We start from the raw sequence: 18,639 nt of genomic DNA, 5'->3' as shown, positions 1-18,639 counted from the left end.
TTATATAGTTTTTCCTAGTAATTTTTTACATTCCTTTGTATTTATGTGGTATCAGTTATAATCTCTGCTCTCTAATTTCTGAGTGTATTTATTTGGGTCTTCTTTCTTTTTGATGAGTCCGTTTAAAGGCTTGTCGATTTTTCTTATCTTTTCAATGAACTAGGTCCCTGATTTATTGATCCTTTGAATTTTTCTTTTAATCTCTGTGTCATTTAATTTTGGTTTGATCTTGGTTATTTCCCTCCTCTACTAGCTCTGGGCTTTGTTTGTTGTTCTTCCAATTCTTGTAGATGTAGAGTTAGGTTGTTTATTTAAAATGTTTCTATCTTTTTCAGATAGGCTTGTATTGCTGTGAACTTCCCTTGCAGTACTGCCTTCACTGTGTACTGTAAGTTTTGGAGTGTCTTATGTTCATTTTCATTTGTTTCTAGAAAGTTTGTCTTTTCTCATGCCATTGAGTGATGCCATTATCCTTATAATCACTCCTATAAGCTCTTTATCAGATATACTGCTTGCATCCATTTTATCTAGTTCTTCTTCTGAAGGATTATCTTGTTCTTTGTCTTGAGGTCTGTTCCTTTGTCTTCCCATTTGGCTACTTCTTTGAATTGGTTTATTTATGTTATGTAGATCTGCAAAGACTTGGCACAGGCTTTTGTGAGACCCTACTATGAGTGGCCCTGGACAACCAATTTGGAGCAATCAGTGATCCACAGCATGTGGCTCCCTCTTGTGGGCCTGATTTTGTGCAGAGAGAACCAGGCTACATGCCAAGGTTGGCTTTTACCAGCACTGGGCCCTGAGGGTAGTCTGTTGAAGTCCCAGAGGTATGCCTTAGCTAAACCTAATCAATGTTATAGCCTCAGGGTTTACTTCTCAGCAACAAGGTTAAGTGCCACAGGGTGGGGTAGAGTAATTCCTACAGGGGGGCTATTGTTTCCCCTCAAGCTATGCTCTTGGAAGGGAGTGTTCTCTCTGGAAGGATGGCTCCTGCATTAGGGGAATGACTCAGCACAGGGATCTTGGCGACTGTCCCTCAGCTCTCTTTACAGAGCCACCAGCTTCAGACTTCCCTCATGTGTCTCTAGTCTACTCTGCTCTCCCTCTGCCAGAGCCCAGGTAAGTGGTTGCAAATGAAATTTTGTGCATTGGACCTTTAAGAGGCCCTCTGGTTCTCTAGCCATCTGTCTATTGCAGAGAGAAACCTTGCTACCTTTCACAGCTAAGTATTATCTGGGTTTCTTTCCCAGCTCTGGTGCTGTAGTCTTGGAAACTCAAAAGTATGGGTTTAGACCCCACACTTCTCAGAGGGAGCCCCCAACTACTGAAATATCCCTCTGGAACTCCTGCCTCCTCCCATGGGAGTCCAGCCAGCCCTTTCACACCTCCTTTGCACTCTCTATCAGTCACATTGTGGCGATGTGGTTTCTTCTGTGAATCCTTGCTTATAAGGCTTCGCTACAGCTAGTGTTCAGTTTGTTATTTAGGATGATTTCTCTACAATTTAGTTGTAATTCTAGAGGAGGTTAGTGTAGTTTCCACTTCTCCTCCACCATCTTTGTCTCATAAAAGGTTTTAAACAGTTTAATCAAGGGAGCTTTCTTGAAAAACATACATTTTGGTAAAAACTAATGGAAGTGAAGAGTTTGCCATAAGGGTGTCTGGAAAGAAGGCCTCTTTGTGGAGAATAAGTAGTGTAAATGCCCAAACCTCCAGAGTGTACATTTGGAGAGTTTTTTTGAACTTTTGTCCATTTAGCAGAATGTCCTTAATAGGATAAAGTGCTGTGATGTTCACTGGAAGGTCAAGATCAATGGTTTCTAAGATGATATCAGGACTTTGCATTGCAATGGAGATCCACAGTTGGGGATGCAGGCAAGCTACCCTCAGAGAGAGCTGGGCTTAAGCCAATACTCCACTCTGATAACTGGGCCACTGGGACTTATTGGATTCCAAAAGTTTGTGTCTCTTTACATTACATTCTAATAATAACCCACCAAAAGACAAGATATCCCCGTTCCCCAGTGTGTCTGACAAATAACTGCAGATCCTCCAGAAAAAGTGCCAAGAATATTTAGAGTATATGCCTTTAATTGTGCCAAAGGGCTTTACCTTTATGGGACTCAATTTCTATTCATTCAAGGAGTTCTGTGTATAAGCTACTTGCTGTGAGCTGGATAGGATGATGCAAATGGTCTCCACAGTGAATCAAATTATTATTCTACCTATAACATCTCAAAAGTGCATATTAAGCAACAGCTTACTAGGTTGCCCTCCATTTTATCACCATAGAAACCTGTATGTAAAAAAATTCTAATTATGCCTTGATTCCTGGGCTTTAGTGTGGAATTGAGCACCTCCTCTCTGATGTCTCCAACTCCAGGATCCACTATTCCTATAAAGACCAAAATGGGAACTCAGTTTCATCCTTTATCACCATCTTCAGCCTGGAGAAGGCATGACTGTAGAGCTTTCCCAGGATCTTCATGCCCCTCTTACTGCATTTCTTAGTGATTGGGAGAAGAGAGTATTCTCAAGACCTCTTAAAAATATGTGATAGGGGAAGTTGACAGGCATGCACGTATCCATCTAATTCAATATTCTTACTTCCCTGAGACTTCAGACACCTTCCTCTGTAGTATATCAGGGGAATTCCAGCATTGTACCACACTGATTATAAGCCACCACTGAGTCTGGGCAACCATAAGCCAACTCAGCTACTCTAGTGTCTAAGTCAATACATTAAATTCCAAATCCTAGCTAAGCCTGTATATATATTAATAAATTTAGCCAGATAAAAACTTAAAACTTATCCTTCTTTGTTTGATACCTAAAACTTTATTTCCATATTTGTTCCCCAGATTCCCACTGGTAAAATTTAGAAATGTCTTCAATTTTTCCCAAGACTAGGCTGCATGCTCCCTAGGTCTGGCTTCTGGGGCAAGACTTTTTATGAAATGCAGTCAGGCTAAATGATGGCAATGAATTCTAAACACATTCAATGTCCCTTAGGAGGCAATTGCCCTCAAGGCAGCTACTTAAGGATGTTTGCCTGGGAGAAATTTCTTCCTATAGATCAAGTGGAGGGTCTGCATTAACCAGCAAGGGAATGGATGGATACCTTTCCCAACTGCATTGTAATGCAGTTTGCCCAGGGATCTGTGCTTGTGAGGAAGCTCTAAGAATACTTACTGTAATTGACGATTGTCACAAGCAGCTTGCTGAGAGGCAACAGAATGGAAGATACCTGCATTAGGCTGTGGATAAAAACACTGAGCAGGATTTACACTGAAAAAGCACCAAAAAAAATGATGTGAGTTCCCTACATAATTGCAGATAGATCCTTCAGAAGCCAAAGTGAGCTAGGATTTATTCAACTATGAATGATGCTGATTTGTTTTTTGGTTTGCCAGCAGAATTTACTTTTGAAAATTAACTTTAATAGTTTATATGAGCCACCCTTCAGCTTCCTCCTGTTCCGTCTGTTAACTGGTACTTTAAACTTAGTGTGTTGCCACCCTCGAATGATGTGGACCCCAGCTTGTGGGGTCTGCCACATTGTGGATGAGACACGAGACATTCACATGGACTACTGAGTCCTGTGGAGGAAAAGGGCCAGCATGGCTTTTCTCTCAAGGGCAGCAAATGGCCCTTCCCATGAGTGGCCTTTATTGGATTTCTCAGCACATTACATGATGGTCCTCATTTACTATGCACAGGTTTGCTTTAGGTGGTTACCTTTTACAGAAAACAAAGGAGCCAATGCAGCTAATCATATCACATAAGGATATTTGCAAATGAAAAGGGAAAAGTAGTTGAACCAGTTATACTCCATACTGGGCAGTTTTAGCATGGATTTTAGGTAAGCACAGTAAGCACTTGCTGTCTCAATTCAGGGTGAGGGAGTTTTAGCAAAAGCAAGTCTCAAAGTGACCTAAGTGCATTGCAGGCCTCATTCCCCATGGGAGAACCTATCTGTGGGCATGGGTCCTGTGCATCTCTCAGTAGGAGCTGGGCCCACACCATGCAGAATGATCTCCTACACTCAAAGAGCTGGAAATTTGCCATTAGAGCTTTGCTTTAGAGGTCAATGCCTCACAGAATTATTAGTTACATGTCTTTCTCTTCTGGGCTAAGAATTTCTGAAAAAACAGTCTAATTATACAAGCATAGTTTTCACTCATATGTGAAATCTAATGAACCAACTGAACTAACAAGCAAAACATAGATAAGCAAAATAGAGAGCAGACTGACAGCTCTGAGTGTGAGGGTGGGGGTTAAACTGGGGGATGGAGGAATCAAGCAAAAAAGTAAAAGGGCTCATGGACATGAACAACCATGTGTTGATTGTGGGGATAGAGGGGTAGCGGTGGAAAAGGGTATAGGGGGATAAATAATAATGTAAAATACAATAAAAATAAACTACTAAAAAAAGAACTCATATATATGTTTGAAACATCCCTTGGGACCACCAAATTGTTAATGTGTTGGCTTGCTCTTGGGCTACAAGGTCAGTCTTTATTTCTGGCCTTGGAAATCACACTGAATAAGGATTTCTGTTTGTTTTGGAATAAAATATGCATGAACTAACTCTTAAACTAGAAGTTGGGTATTGAATTTTATGAAATGTCTTTTAGGCATCTGTATGAATGATTGATTTTTTTCATTTGCTCTGTTAATGTAGTCAATAGCATTGATAGACTAATACTGAGCCAACCTTACATTCATGATAAGCTTTCTTGGCCACACTTCATAATTATTTAAAGACCTTAGCAAATACCAACCCACATGAAATGAATAAACTCTCTTATTTCTTATGCAATCAGGATTACTTATTTCTTGGAAGTTTCATAGAAATTAACTGTAAAATCATCAGTGGCTGATCCACTCTGTGGGTCCAATCTTGATGACTATCTCAATCGTTCTTTGTTTATTTTACCTGTTATTGAACCAATGGTGATAATTTATATTTCCCCAGAAAAAATATTACCATTTCTCCACAGTTTAACAATATGTGGCTATAAAAGAGCAATGTCAGGAAAAAAATAGCAGAGTTGGCAACTCCAAGTTCTCATGCCTTCACAAAAGCATTGAAAAATCAGGCAGAAACAGAACCAACTTTTTCATCTTGGTTAAAAATACACTGTTGTGTTATAACAGTGCTTTGTTTCTTTCATTTTTTTTGGTGAATTTAGGAATATATACAGGGAAGGGTGGAAATATATTATTTTGCTTTTTCTCTTCAAACACGTATTGTGCTTTTGGATAGAACAGCAGTTATAATAGTATGCTACTATCAAGAGAACATTATAGATTTGGCTGGAAGTAAAATAAAATGGATATTTTCAAACTTTCATAGTACTAGGGTTGTTTCCTAAAATCAAGCAAGTCCCCCAGAGTCCATTATGCCTTAACTGACATGCAACAGTAAACCCAGGCCATTCAGAGAATGGGCCTTTGCTGAATCCAGGTCATGAGTTCTCTCTTAATATCAGCCCTCAAAATCTACCTCTGATTGCAAAAACTTCAAAATAAATTGTATTCATCCAAAACATTACATAGTGAATCTATTCTGAAAAATACAAGTCTTACCACCTCTGGAGAAGTGTTGGTTTTCCTTTTGAAAACTCTACATTTATGAGTTAAAGAGTCAACCAGTGACACAGAGTCAGCTCAAGGAGTCAGAGTAAAGGTTCTTTAATTCTCAGGCTGAGGTCTCTAACCATTAAACAACACTACCACTCCCTCTAATTATTCCTTTAGGTAATAGGTGCAAAAATATGTTTTTGAGATGATGAGATGAAATTAGAGCTTAGGTTATTAGTTTGGCCTTTACATCCATCTTAGACACTAAGACACAAATCCACAATAAAAAATTGGGGGCAAAAGGTTTCTTATAACAGTAAAGTTAAGGGAGCCTCTAAACAAATTTACAAAACCAAAGCATCATTAAGGAATTTCCCCAAGATCCCCAAAGTCAGATGCTTTACAGTACTTACTGGAAAGTGATACAATTAAGAAAATGAAAGTTTTTCATAGTAAGGGAGCTTTTTTCCCAAAAATTCTTGACAATTTTATCTTTAGGGAGTATAGTTATGCTATTTGGTTTTGTTATTTTGAACTTTAAAACTCATATAAGAAATTAGAAAATATTTGTTTTTATTTCTCTGCCAGGATCTTAGTAAGTACTATGAAAATCACATGCTAAAAATACTTAGAGAATTTTTTCCAAATGGGAAACAATAAAAATGTAGGCACAGTCTTAGTGTCTTTGTATCATTGCTTTCATGGTATAGTAAACATTACTCTTAACACCAGACTTGTGACTTCCATCACATTATTCAGTTTTTAAAAAATTTTTCATTTGTGAATATAGCTTTATAAAATATACAGTTATAAATGGTATATTAATTTATTCATTTAATTAATAATATTAAAATTATGTGAAATAATTATAAAATTTAACAAAAATATAATTATAACTACATTTACCTGGTTATTTTCATCATTATTCCAATGTAGGGGTTGATATGATATTTTTTCAATTTTAATTTGATTTTTCAATTACAGTTTACATTTAATATTTTTTGTATTGGTTTCAGGTGTATAGCATAGTTGTTAGAAAACTGATAAAGTAGGAGAAGCTATATTCAAGCCTGAGCTTTGATGTTTGTCAAATAAGGCTATGAATTCCTTCTACTTTGTATAGATTATATATGTGAGAATAAAGCATTAAGATGTTTTGCAAGTATGTAAAACTTTGAAAATTCTAAGTTATATTAATCTCTTTTTTGAGAGTTCTCCCAACTAAGTTTTTAAAAATTACTTTATTGTTGTTCAATTGCAGTTGTCTGCATTTTCTCCCCATCTCCTCCCCTACCCCAGCCTAACTCACCTCCCTCCCTTGCTTCCACCCTCCCCCTTGGTTTTGTCCATGTATCCTTTATAGTGACACATAATCAACAAAAGAAAAAAGCACACAGAATATTAATCTCTTAAATTTGAAGTAAATCTCTTAAATAAAGATAAAAGAGAAAAATACTGGGGAATGTTTTTCTTTCATTCTTTTTTATTGTTGTTCAAGTACAGTCATCTCCATTTTCCCACCACTGCTTTCAAGGAACATGTATAAAAGACCCATGGACAAAGCCAAAGGGGAGTAACATTGAGGGTGTGGAATGCTTTATTGCATTCCTCTGCAGGAATTTCCTCTGTAGCAATTTGGTTAACTGATGTGTTTCTTGATGACATTTAGAGGGTGGTCTGATTACCTCCAAATTGGAAATGAAAACATACAGGATACAGAAAAGCATTTTGATTATAAAGCACATTTACTATACATCTTGATGCATGATTCTGTTACTTGCTGACCCTGTTAGCTTTTCTAATGTGCCTTTCTCTTTGCTCCACTGGGTTTCTGTTTTGTAATGAAATCTCTCTGCTATGTTTCTATGTGCTACATACAGTAGTAAAAGTAAGTCTATAGGAATTTAATAATGCAGATTTTTAACCTAATTTTTAGTTTCAAATGAATGTGGTAGTAAACCAACATAATGTGTGTGGGGGAGGTTTATAATTAACAACACGTAATGTTACTTTACCAAAGCACAGATGAAAATTTATGAACTTGTGGGTGGACTGGAGATTGTTCTAAATTATTTAAAAAGCTAAATTATAGATTTTTTTGTGGTTTTAGAATTGTAGCTTTATTACTTTAAAAAGAAATCAAACAAATTCCAGTAAAGATGAAGTAAGAGATCTTGGGTTTACCAATCCCATTCCCTTTCCCTACCATACACACCCACTCACAACTTAAATAATATAAAATCAGACAGAAAGAGAAAAAAACAAGGAAAGCTTGTGGCTGCATTAGCTAAAAGTTTGGAGGGAGTTCTAAGACTGCACAAGCAGAAAACAAACCCAAGTAGAGCCTAAATTCCTTGAGCTCAGGACAGAAATAAAGGCTCAGTGGCCAGGACAGCTGCAATGAGCAGGGCAGGAAACCATAAAGGAGGAGGCTGTAGGGCTAGTTGTACAAGGGTCACCATGAGGCTCCAGCTGAGCACTGATTTGTGTATGCATGAGAGGAAGTGATTCAAGACCAAAGACAGAACAACTAGGAAAGATAATGTAGTAAAATCCCCAGCATCCACACAAGGCTGGGAGTAGTTTGTTGTTCTACTTGGGTGGTAAAGCCACCGGAAGGAACATGCCTTAGCGGGGTGGCTAAATTCCTTGTAGATAAAGGTCTTTCAGGTTCTGACTTAACAAAGTTTAAAAGTTTTAAAATAATCTACCTGATATCAAGTAATATATTATAGTCCATTAAAATAATCCAACATTATTTAAAAGAATACAACAAAATCCAGCAGCCAACTATGTAATATTCACAATATCTGTTATCCAATTGAAAACTACCAAGCATACAAGGAAAAAAAAAAAAAGCATGTGACTGATAACAAGGAGAAGGACATAAAAGCTTATCCTGTATTATTTTCTTTCTAAAAACTTCCAGAGCTCTGACTGGTATGGCTCAGTGGACTGAGTGCCAGCCTGTGAACCAAAGGGTTGGCAGTTCAATTCCCAGTCTAGGGCACATGTCCTAGGGTCAGGTCCCCAGTAAAGGGCACACTAGAGGCAACCACACATTGATGTTTGTCCCCCTCTCTTTCTCTCTCCCTTCCCCTCTCTAAAACCAAATAAATAAAATCTTTTAAAAAATTCTAGAAAAGGTAAAACTGTCATTTCAGAAAATGACCAGTGGTTGCCAGGGTCTGGGAATTGGGAGGCAGTGGGGGGACAGGGATGGGGATTACCTGTGAATAGGCACCAGAGAATCTCAGAAAGGTTCTATATCTTGAATGTAGTTGTGGTTACAGGACTATATAGTATAGCAAAACTTATGAAAATGCACTCAGAATTGTAGTTTTATTTCATATTAAGTTACACTTTAGTAAAGCTGATTTAAAAACATTGATAAAGAACATTAAATGTGAGCTCCAAAACAATATTTCAATAGAAAGGTAATAATCACATATAGACAAAATAACTTATTTTATGTGTTTACTTAATGCTTATGAAATGCTTGATTATCTTTATCTATTTTTAATTCTAGTCGATAAATATGGTAAATTTTAGTATTAGCACTGACATCACAAATTCAAAAGTTGTTCAAGCTAAAAAGACACACTGATTGTGTTAAAGTTCACTGAGAGTGACTCAGCCAATTTTTTAATTGGTAAAAACAATTTCAAATATCACTTCTAATGATTGTTTACCCTACTTTTGAATAACATGAAACTCTTTTTTCAGTTCACTTATATTTCACTTTTTACAGCTTTTCTTCATTGTGTATTAGTTTGAAATAGAATAAAAAACCTACAAATTTTGATCTACTATAAACACATTTAATTAATTCTATTCTTTCACATTTAAATCATGACTCACTATTGGTGCTTCATTTAGTCTAGTCAGATGTGTTATTAACATACTCAGCTAAGAGTTGGAGAGTAAAGAAAGGAGAGTTTCTAGAACAATGGACACAATCAGAGTTACCAGGAATTTGTCCAACCAAAATAAAATTGTCACCAACTGAAGCAATGAGAAATTGAGGAATAACAACATAGGTGAGCAACAGGTGGTAGGTAACTCTTACTTTTCTTCTACTACATGAATGTACTTTAGAAATATAAGGCTTTGCTAACCAGAGTAAATTGCTCTGTTTATCCTACTTCCTATAAACTTGCAGCCCCTGCTTCTGACATGCAGCAAAGACATTCTTTGTGGCACATTCAAGATTTTTTCTCTGCTGCAGCTTCAACCTGAGTCTCGGCGACTTCTCACCTTCCTCCCTGAACAACATGGGCTTCAGCACATGCTCCAGCTTCTCCACGGACTACCTGTCCCTGGGCTCCGTGCAGTTGCCCAGCTACCGGGTCCAGCCGACCAGCAGTGCAGCCAGCGTCGATGCAGATGCTGGGGGCTCAGGCTCCCGGATCTCCGTGTCCCGCTCCACCAGCTTGCAGGGCACCTGGGGATCCGGGGGCCTGGATGCAGGGATGGCCGGGGGGTCTGGTGGGCATAGGGGGCATCCAGAGCGAGAAGGAGACTATGCAATGCCTAAATGACCGTCTGGCCTCCTACCTGGAGACGGTGAGAAGCCTGGAGGCTGATAATCGGACACTGGACATCAAAATCCGGGAACATTTAGAGAAGAAGGGACCCCAGGTCAGAGACTGGGGGCATTGTTTCAAAACCATGGAGGACCTGAGGGCTCATATCTTTGCAAACTCTGTGGGCAATGCCCGCATCGTTCTACAGATTGACAATGCCCATCTTGCTGCTGAGGACTTCAGAGTCAAGTATGACACGGAGCTGGCCATGCACCAGTCTGTGGAGAATGACATCAATGGGCTCTGAAAGGTCATTGATGACACCAATATCACTCCGCTGCAGCTGGAGACAGAGATAGAGACTCTCAAGGAGGAACTGATCTTCATGAAGAAGAACCATGAGGAGGAAGTGAATGGTCTACAAAACCAGATTGCCAATTCTGGGTTGACCGTGGAGATGGATGCCCCCAAATCTCAGGACCTCAGCAAAATTGTTACAGAACAAACAAGGGGGGCCTGGGACGATATACTATTATTGAAAGAAGTCCCCAGGTCCGTTATGTCTACTGCCCGAGGAAAGACGTCTCTCAATGCCAGAGATTTGTGAAAAGGAAATGTTTATTTAATGCTATACAAACTTAAAGTAGTGACCTGATGTCTTTATCAAAAATCCTAAAGTCCCTTTTAAAACACCCACAAACAGACACAGTCCTCCCTTCCTTCCCCCTTTGCCCCGTCCAGAGTACTGTATCTCAGGAAAGGAAATAGAAGTCCATGGCTCAGGCAGTCCTCTGGTTATTTCCAGTTAGTACTCCATCTCGACTGGGAGACCTCCCTGGGTTCCTGGCACTCTCAGTTGAGTCGCCAGGATCTCTGCTAAAACCAGGTGGTGGTTCCCCCTTCTAAAGCTGCGGGGGCCCCAACTCTGGCAAAGGCATGTGCTCCTCTCTCCCAGGGCCACGGGAATCTCCACTTAGCCAAAACCGCCGGCTTCTCCCCCTGCACAATGGCTGCGGCGGGGGGGTGGGGGGGTGGGGGGCAGGGCGGCAGTCACCACTCTGCCAAAGCTGCGTGGTGATTCTCTCCCTCAGGGCTGCGGGAGTCTTCACTCTGTTAAAGCTGCGTGGTTCTCTCTCAATAGCTGTGATCCTCTCTGCACTTCCACAGCTGCATGGTTCTCCCTCTCAATGGCTGCCGCCTCTGGGTTTAGAGCCTGTGCCAGTCTTCCTCTGCAGCCTCATTTCCAACTCCTCCCACACTCAGCTTCACATGCCAGAACTCATATCCTCCCAGCTTTACTGGACTGCCATCATGAGTCTGGGCAGGTGTGGCCCCATGTCATGGAGCCAATCTTCTCCAAGCTCCCACACAGGCGCTGTAACTCAGGGGACCTGCCCCCCAGTCGAGTCTTGGTGGGGTAGTTACTTCCTTTCCCCTAGCTCAGAGCGTGGCCACAGCTATTTAACATATCTAAGCGACCAGCCAAAGGCTATAGATATGTTAAATGACCACACCAGAGGTTAGCTGCAAGGCTGTTGCTGTGCAAAACAGCTCTCAGTGGCCCTGCTCCATTTGTCCCTTCCCCCAACCCACACCTGGGGAGGGGGGGTGAAGACATCCTAAAATCTCCTAGACACCTTGAGTTCTGGACCCCATTTTAAATGCCCATTTGGGGTCCCCCCTCTTGGCTGCACCCTGTAACAAAAACATGGCAGAAATCCGGGCCCAGTATGACTAGCTGGCTCGGAAGAACCGAGAGGAGCTGGACAAGTACTGGTCCCATCAGATTGAAGAGAGCACCACAGTGGTCACCTCTCAGACTGCTGAGAAAGGTGCTGCTGAGCAGACACTCACAGAGCTGAGATGTGTGGTCCAGTCGATGGAGATCGACCTGGACTCAATGAGGAATCTGAGGGTCAGTTTGGAGAACAGCCTGAGGGAGGTGGGGACGCCCTATGCCATGCAGATGGAACAACTCAATGGGATCCTGCTGCACCTGGAGTCAGAGCTGGCCCAGACCCGGGCAGAGGGGCAGCACCAGGCCCAGGAGTATGAGGCCCTGCTGAACATCAAGGTCAAGCTGGAGGCTGAAATTGCCATCTACCGCAGCCTACTGGAAGAAGGGGAGGACTTCGATCTTGTCGATGCCCTGGACAAGAGCCTCTCACAAACCATCCAAAAGACCATGACCTGCAGGATTGTGGATGGCAAAGTGGTGTCTGAGGTCAATGACACCAAAGTTCTGAGGCATTGAAGGCAGCAGAAGTGGGGCATCCCTTGGCAGGGCAGGAGGCCAATAAAAAGTTCATTGAAAGATTAAAAAAAAAAGATTTTTTCTCTCTGTTCTCCACTCAGAGTTTCTCTAACATTTCCTTCTGTTGGGACCTGCATTCTCTGTATTTGTTTGCAGACCATAATTTCAAGTAATAGAAATAGGCATATGATTGTCATTCATAAACTGAGCTGAGGCCAATAGTAGGATGGATGGGGATTTTAAAAATATTCTAGTGATTGTTTTTATAGGTGTGGTATTCATGATATTCATAATACACCTACTCTCAAGTATACAAGGTATGGGTTGGTAGGGAAAAAAAAATTGGGGGCCATGCTAGAAGTCTGTGTACTATTGGGTTTGGAACATACTTGGCTTACAGTTTCAAATATTGCTTCTGACTTACAAGGTCTGTTCAGAAGGTATCCAGCCATGTAATATGAAAAATAGAGACATCTATTGAAGAAGATACAAAATACAAGAAACATTGTACATAGAATAATAATCCCTCAGTTTCCTTCAATGTTGGGACCTTACACAGTTCTCCCAATCACCATCAGCTGCCCCACCATATTTTCCTGAATTTCACCACCAGTTTGAAATCTCTTCCCTTTAAAAGCTGATTTTAGTTTTAAAGAAAGCCAGAAGTGTCAGGGTGCCAAATCTGGGCTGTAGTGGGGGCTGAGTCACCTGGGTGATATGATGTTTTGCTAAAAAAAACTCTGCATAAGATGTGATGCATGAGTGGGCACATTGTTGTGATAAAGCTGCCAATCTTCAGTTGCCCACATCTGCAGTTCTTCTGAATCATCCAAATGGTTTCTGCATAGGAATGTTCAAGCTTAATGAAAAATTTTATGATTTGTTGATCTACTTTTTCAGTCATTTTGAATGCATTTTCCCTGCATATAGGTACCACATCTGGTGTTTAGTTTTGTATTGCAGGCTTTATGATTTGGGGTTGAAAACTGGACATTGTAGAGTGAGTAGATCATATATTGTAGCAACTCTGTATTCTGTTGTGTTCTGGTGATTGTTTTAGTTATCACAGGCTTTGGCTCAGATTTAAACTTTGTTTCCTTCTCCCTTCTCTAAGCTTGCAGCTGTCATACCTCAGATCTGTTTTTATGGCTCTCAACTGCTGTTTTTGTAGCCCAGTCCTCTGGGGGATCTTCATTAGGCCTGTGTTTATTTCATGGTCAGTGATGGGTGTGAGTAAACTTATGTTCGGGGGCTTACTCTCTCTGTGGTTTTCCTGCTAACTTCCAGCTATTCTGCAATCCTACTTTTGCCCTCTGATTTATCAGGCCTGTAAGGATTCAGATGTCTGCTTTCTGGACTATGTACAGTGTTAGGTGCATTTAGTTAAAAAGCAGCAAACTCACAATTATTACCAAACTATGTCTTTCAAGGGTAGATTCCTCTATAATAGGAGTCTGCTTTTCTGGTGTCTTGCCTTGTGTACCACTGATTTTTGATAGTTATGGATTTAGGCAGATTTTATACTCAGATTTAGGATGTTACCTCTTTGGCAGCTCTGTTGCTGTTAGAACTCCCCCTACCAAATATTCAGCTGCTTTTCTGGTCCTGAACAGTGATATCCAACATGACCAAGTAAGGCTGATTTTTAACTGCCATTTCTCCTCTCAGTCACCACAGAGGTTGCTGAACACTCTAGGACAAGTCAGCTACAAATGCACAATTCTTATATATTAATATATCATCTATATTTATCACTATTAGCTGCATGATCACTTCACCATGCTGCTATCATTGGCAGTCTCTCCGTTTTAACCATGAATTCTTGTCAATCACCTTTTTTTTACTTTATATTTTATTGAATTTATTGGGGTGATATTGGTTAATAAAATTACATGTTTTAGGTGCACAGATATATTGTATTGTGTGTTCACCATCCCAAGTCAAGTCTCTTTCCATTGCCATTTATCTCCCCTTTACTCTCTTCTACCTCTCCCCAGTACCCTTCAAGGATTGAAATAAGTCAGTCACAGGAAGGCAAGTATATATGATTTCATTTATATGTGGAATATAATGAACAAAATAAAGTAAAGTGGAGACACACTCATAGATGGAGAACAGACTGACAGTTGTCAGAGGAGAGGGGGTTGGAGGATAGGTAAGAAGAGATTAAACAAAGAAAAAAAGACTGTTGGCAATCACTTTTTAGTTGACTTTTCTTCCTCTTAGCTTACCCTGCTTAAAAACTGATGAATTAAAGAATTAATGAAAAGAGAAAAGTGACTCAGATCATCAGATTTTTTTTTTCTCTGTCCTTCTATGTCTCTGGACACCTGAACTACCATTTTTTTATCTCACATCCCACACAGCTGCTGAAATATCTTCTTAGCTCTCCTTCCTTTTAGCATCTACCTTATTCTGAGATCTTTGCCTCTCTGGCCATAAAACTAATGAATTTTCAAATGCTCCAAGGAAAAAAGTAGCACAATGTGTCAGGCTTACTCACTGAATTTCCTTTGTCCCTTCCATAATGACCCCTTGGTGTTTACACTTTTTCTCAGTGGGAGGATGGTTTTGTTAAAAGTGAAATTCCAACCACATTGTTGTGAACTATCTTCTTGGATGCAATATTTGTTTCTTCTGTCTATTTATATTTTCTAAGTCAGGAAGGCATAGAAATTTTGTCTCTTTTTCTGTTCATGCCATTTCAGGTGTATGGCGGTATTAGATTGTCAAATGTACACACCCAGGTAAGTATGACCACACCAAATGTGTAGAAAACTTCCATCTTCCCAAAATGTTCCTTGATGCCTATTTGCTTTCAGTTTTACCCAAACCTGCCCTGAGAACTAATGATATGGTCAATATCAATAAAGAGAGTTTTTGCAGGAAATTCCTATAAATCAATTCATACAATATTTGATCATTTGTGTCTGTCTTTCATTTAGGTTCGTCCATATTGGGTTATATATCATTGGTTCCTTCATGCTTTTTTAGTGCTATTTTGTGAGAAGCTACAGGGCTCACAAATATTGTATTAAATTCATCTTTAAATATTGAACATATTATGGTAACACTTTATTCTTCAATGCTACTATTAAAAAGCAGTATATTGACTTACTTTTTACCCTCCTCTATCCTCCTTGCTAATCCACTTATTTGGTTCTAGTAGTTTCTTTGTTAATTCCTCCCTACCTCATCATGTTTTCCCTGAATAAAGAGAATATCCTGCTAATATAGTCGGTTATGTGGATTAATTTTGAAATGTTAAAAAATACGCAATCATATAGTATATAAGTGACTTCTAAGTCACATACCATCTTTTATAGTAATTGCTGGAGATTTTGCTTACTTAAATCCTCAACTCTTAGTAAGCACATCTATAAAAGTATTTATTGCTTTGTTTATTTAAAAAATACAATCATCCCTTGCTATATCACAGTTCACTTATTGTGGCTTCACTGCATCATGGGTTTTTTAAAAAAATATATCTAATTCTGTATTGTGGAGTTTTCGCTATATCGCGGGATTTTGTATACTTCACTGGTGAGTACCCACATAGAATTTTATATGTTGTTAAAATTACGTAGGTTTAAGAGTGTAGAAAGAGTTTAAGAGCATATGAAGTGTTTATAAGAGTGTGGGAGAGGTTAATAAGAGAGTGGGAAAGGTTTATAGGAGTGTGGGAAGGGTTTATAAAGCCTTAAAATATATTTAAATAATAAAATAAATATAACACTGCTACTTCGAGGATTTTCACCAATTGCAGGGGTCTCTGGAATGTAACTCCTGCAATAGGTGAGGGATCATTGTATACCTTAAGTATGTGCATTTTCTCAAATTATTAATAGTTCTAAGTAAATAACTAGTTACAATTAGTTACAATCACAAGCAAATCTAATCTTTGATGTTTAGAAGGAAATAATGATGTGTTACATGTCTAGTTATTTACCTTAGGTGTTTGCTTCATGAGATAATGTCTAATCTGTTTTATATTCTCATAGCTTTGACAGGAAAAGCCTTTAACATTAAGCAATCTTTTATTGAAAATGCAGAATCAAAAGAAATTCAAATTATTGAATTATTGCAGAATCAAAAGAAAAGAAATTATTAACTATAATAATGTTTTTCTTTTTTTCGTATTTTTCTCCCCTTTATTCCCTTCTGCCCTATACCCCCCTCCCATCATCATTCCCCCACATTAGTTCATGTCCATGAGTCATATGTATATATATAATTCTTAACCTCCCTCTGTCAATTTTCTACCTACTATTTATGCTTCTTATTCCCTGCACCATTTCCTCTATCCCCGCCTCCCTCCCCCACTGATAACCCTCCATGCAATCTCTATTTCTGTGCATCTGTTCCTGTTCTAGTTGTTTGCTTAGTTTGTTATTATTATTTTTTGTTTTATTTTTGTTATTCTTGTTATTTTGGTTGTTGATAGTTGTTGTCATTTCACTGTTTGTATTTTTGACCTTCTATTTCTGAGATAAGTCCCTTTAATATTTCACATAATAAGGGCTTCGTGATGATAAACTCCTTTAACTTGACCTTATCTGAGAAGCACTTTATCTGCCCTTCCATTCTAGATGATAGCTTTTCTGGATATGGTAATCTTGGATGTAGGTCCTTACCTTTCATGACTTGGAATATGTCTTTCCAGTCCCTTCTTGCTTGTAAGATTTCTTTTGAGAAATCAGCTGATAGTCTTATGGGAACTCCTTTGTAGGTAACTCTCTCCTTTTCTCTTGCTGCTTTTACCATTCACTCCTTATATTTGATCTGGGGTAATGTAATGATGATGTGCCTTGGTGTGTGCTTCCTTGGGTCCAACTTCTTTGGGTCTCTCTGAGCTTTCTGGACTTCCTGGAAGTCTATTTTCTTTGCCAGATTAGGGCAGTTCTGCTTCATTGTGTTTTCAAAAAAGTTTTCAATATCTTATTCTTCCTCTTCTCCTTCTGGCACTGCTATGATGTGAATGTTGGAACATTTAAAGTTGTCCAGAGGTTCCTAAGCTTCTCCTGGCTTTTTTGAATTCTTGTTTCTTTATCGTGTTCTGGCTGAATGCTTATTTCTTCCTTTTGTTCCAAACTGTTGATTTGAGTCTCAATTTCTTTCCCTTTTCTGTTGATTCCCTGTACATTTGCCTGTATTTCACTTTTCATAGCCTTCACTTTTTCCTCTATTTTGCAACCATGCTCAACCATTCCTGTGAGCATCCTGATTATAAATGTTTTGAACTCTTCATTTGATAGGTTGGTTTTCTCTTCATGCTTAGTCATATTTCTTCTGGAGCTCTGATCTGTTATTTCATTTGGGCCTTAGTTTTTGTCTATGTGTGCTGTTACATAGTAAGACGTGGAACCTTAGGTGTCAACTATAATAAATTAAAAGAAATTATCAACTATGAAATTAAAGGAAATTATCAACTATAGTAAAATTATTGTGAATTTTCCTCAGACTTTAGTATAATTACAATCAAGACACTGGTTTTCATAACTCATCTGAACTCAATAAATATTTTAAAAGGTATTTTGTCTACTTCTAAGAAAGTTTGTCATCTTTTAACATTGATAAAAATTTTGAGTCTCAGGCATCTATGTTACTAAAAGTGGATTTTTCTTTTTCTTTAACTAACCAAGGTGAATATTGATTGTGAGAGCTAATTAGTAGTCAGAATTATGCTTAACTGTTGGGGCAAGCTGTTGGAGCTCTCTCATACTGTGTTCAAACATCTGGATACCACTGTTAAGTAGGTTTGAGAAGAACATATGGTTCTCATTTGAAATATTGCAAATATCATCATGATTAAGACTGAGAAATTTTAAGAAAGACCAAAACTATTTTTTATTATAATATCAGACAGAAAAAAATGCATACGAAACTAAGAATTCGAGTGCCTCATTTATAGAAATTTCTACTCTGTATTGTATTTTTCTTTTGATTTTACTTTAAAAAACAAACAATATAGAAACACTGTTGCTTTTTTCTTTTATTTGAAAAATAAAATCAAACAAAAGTTGAAAATAAAATATATATTGAAAACAATGATAAATTTATGAACTTTTACTTTTCATAAAATCTTTCACTTGGAATTTTAAGGTTATATTCTTGTTCCATAATCCTGTTGATTAGAAATAAATGTGTACATATTTTCTAAATAGATTGTAATAAACCTGCAGTCTTCTGTCTCTGTAGAACAGATGTAAGGGGGGTTCTAATAGCTGCTTACAATATGTGCTGTGTTTGTCCATTTGTCAAAAAAGTCTGAGG

General features: G+C 38.6%; 1 pseudogene; it reads left to right on the top strand.

The window, feature by feature from the left end:
• The first annotated feature begins 9,860 nt into the window (after positions 1 to 9,860).
• LOC123822780 lies at positions 9,861 to 12,440 on the top strand (annotated as a pseudogene).
• Positions 12,441 to 18,639: the final 6,199 nt, after the last annotated feature.

This window comes from Phyllostomus hastatus, unplaced genomic scaffold (assembly GCF_019186645.2).
Source record: "Phyllostomus hastatus isolate PE091 unplaced genomic scaffold, TTU_PhHast_1.1 phas_contig_41, whole genome shotgun sequence".
Classification (NCBI taxonomy): domain Eukaryota; kingdom Metazoa; phylum Chordata; class Mammalia; order Chiroptera; family Phyllostomidae; genus Phyllostomus; species Phyllostomus hastatus.
The sequence above is the reverse complement of the archived record's forward strand: the minus strand, read 5'-3'. Positions and strand labels throughout refer to the sequence as shown.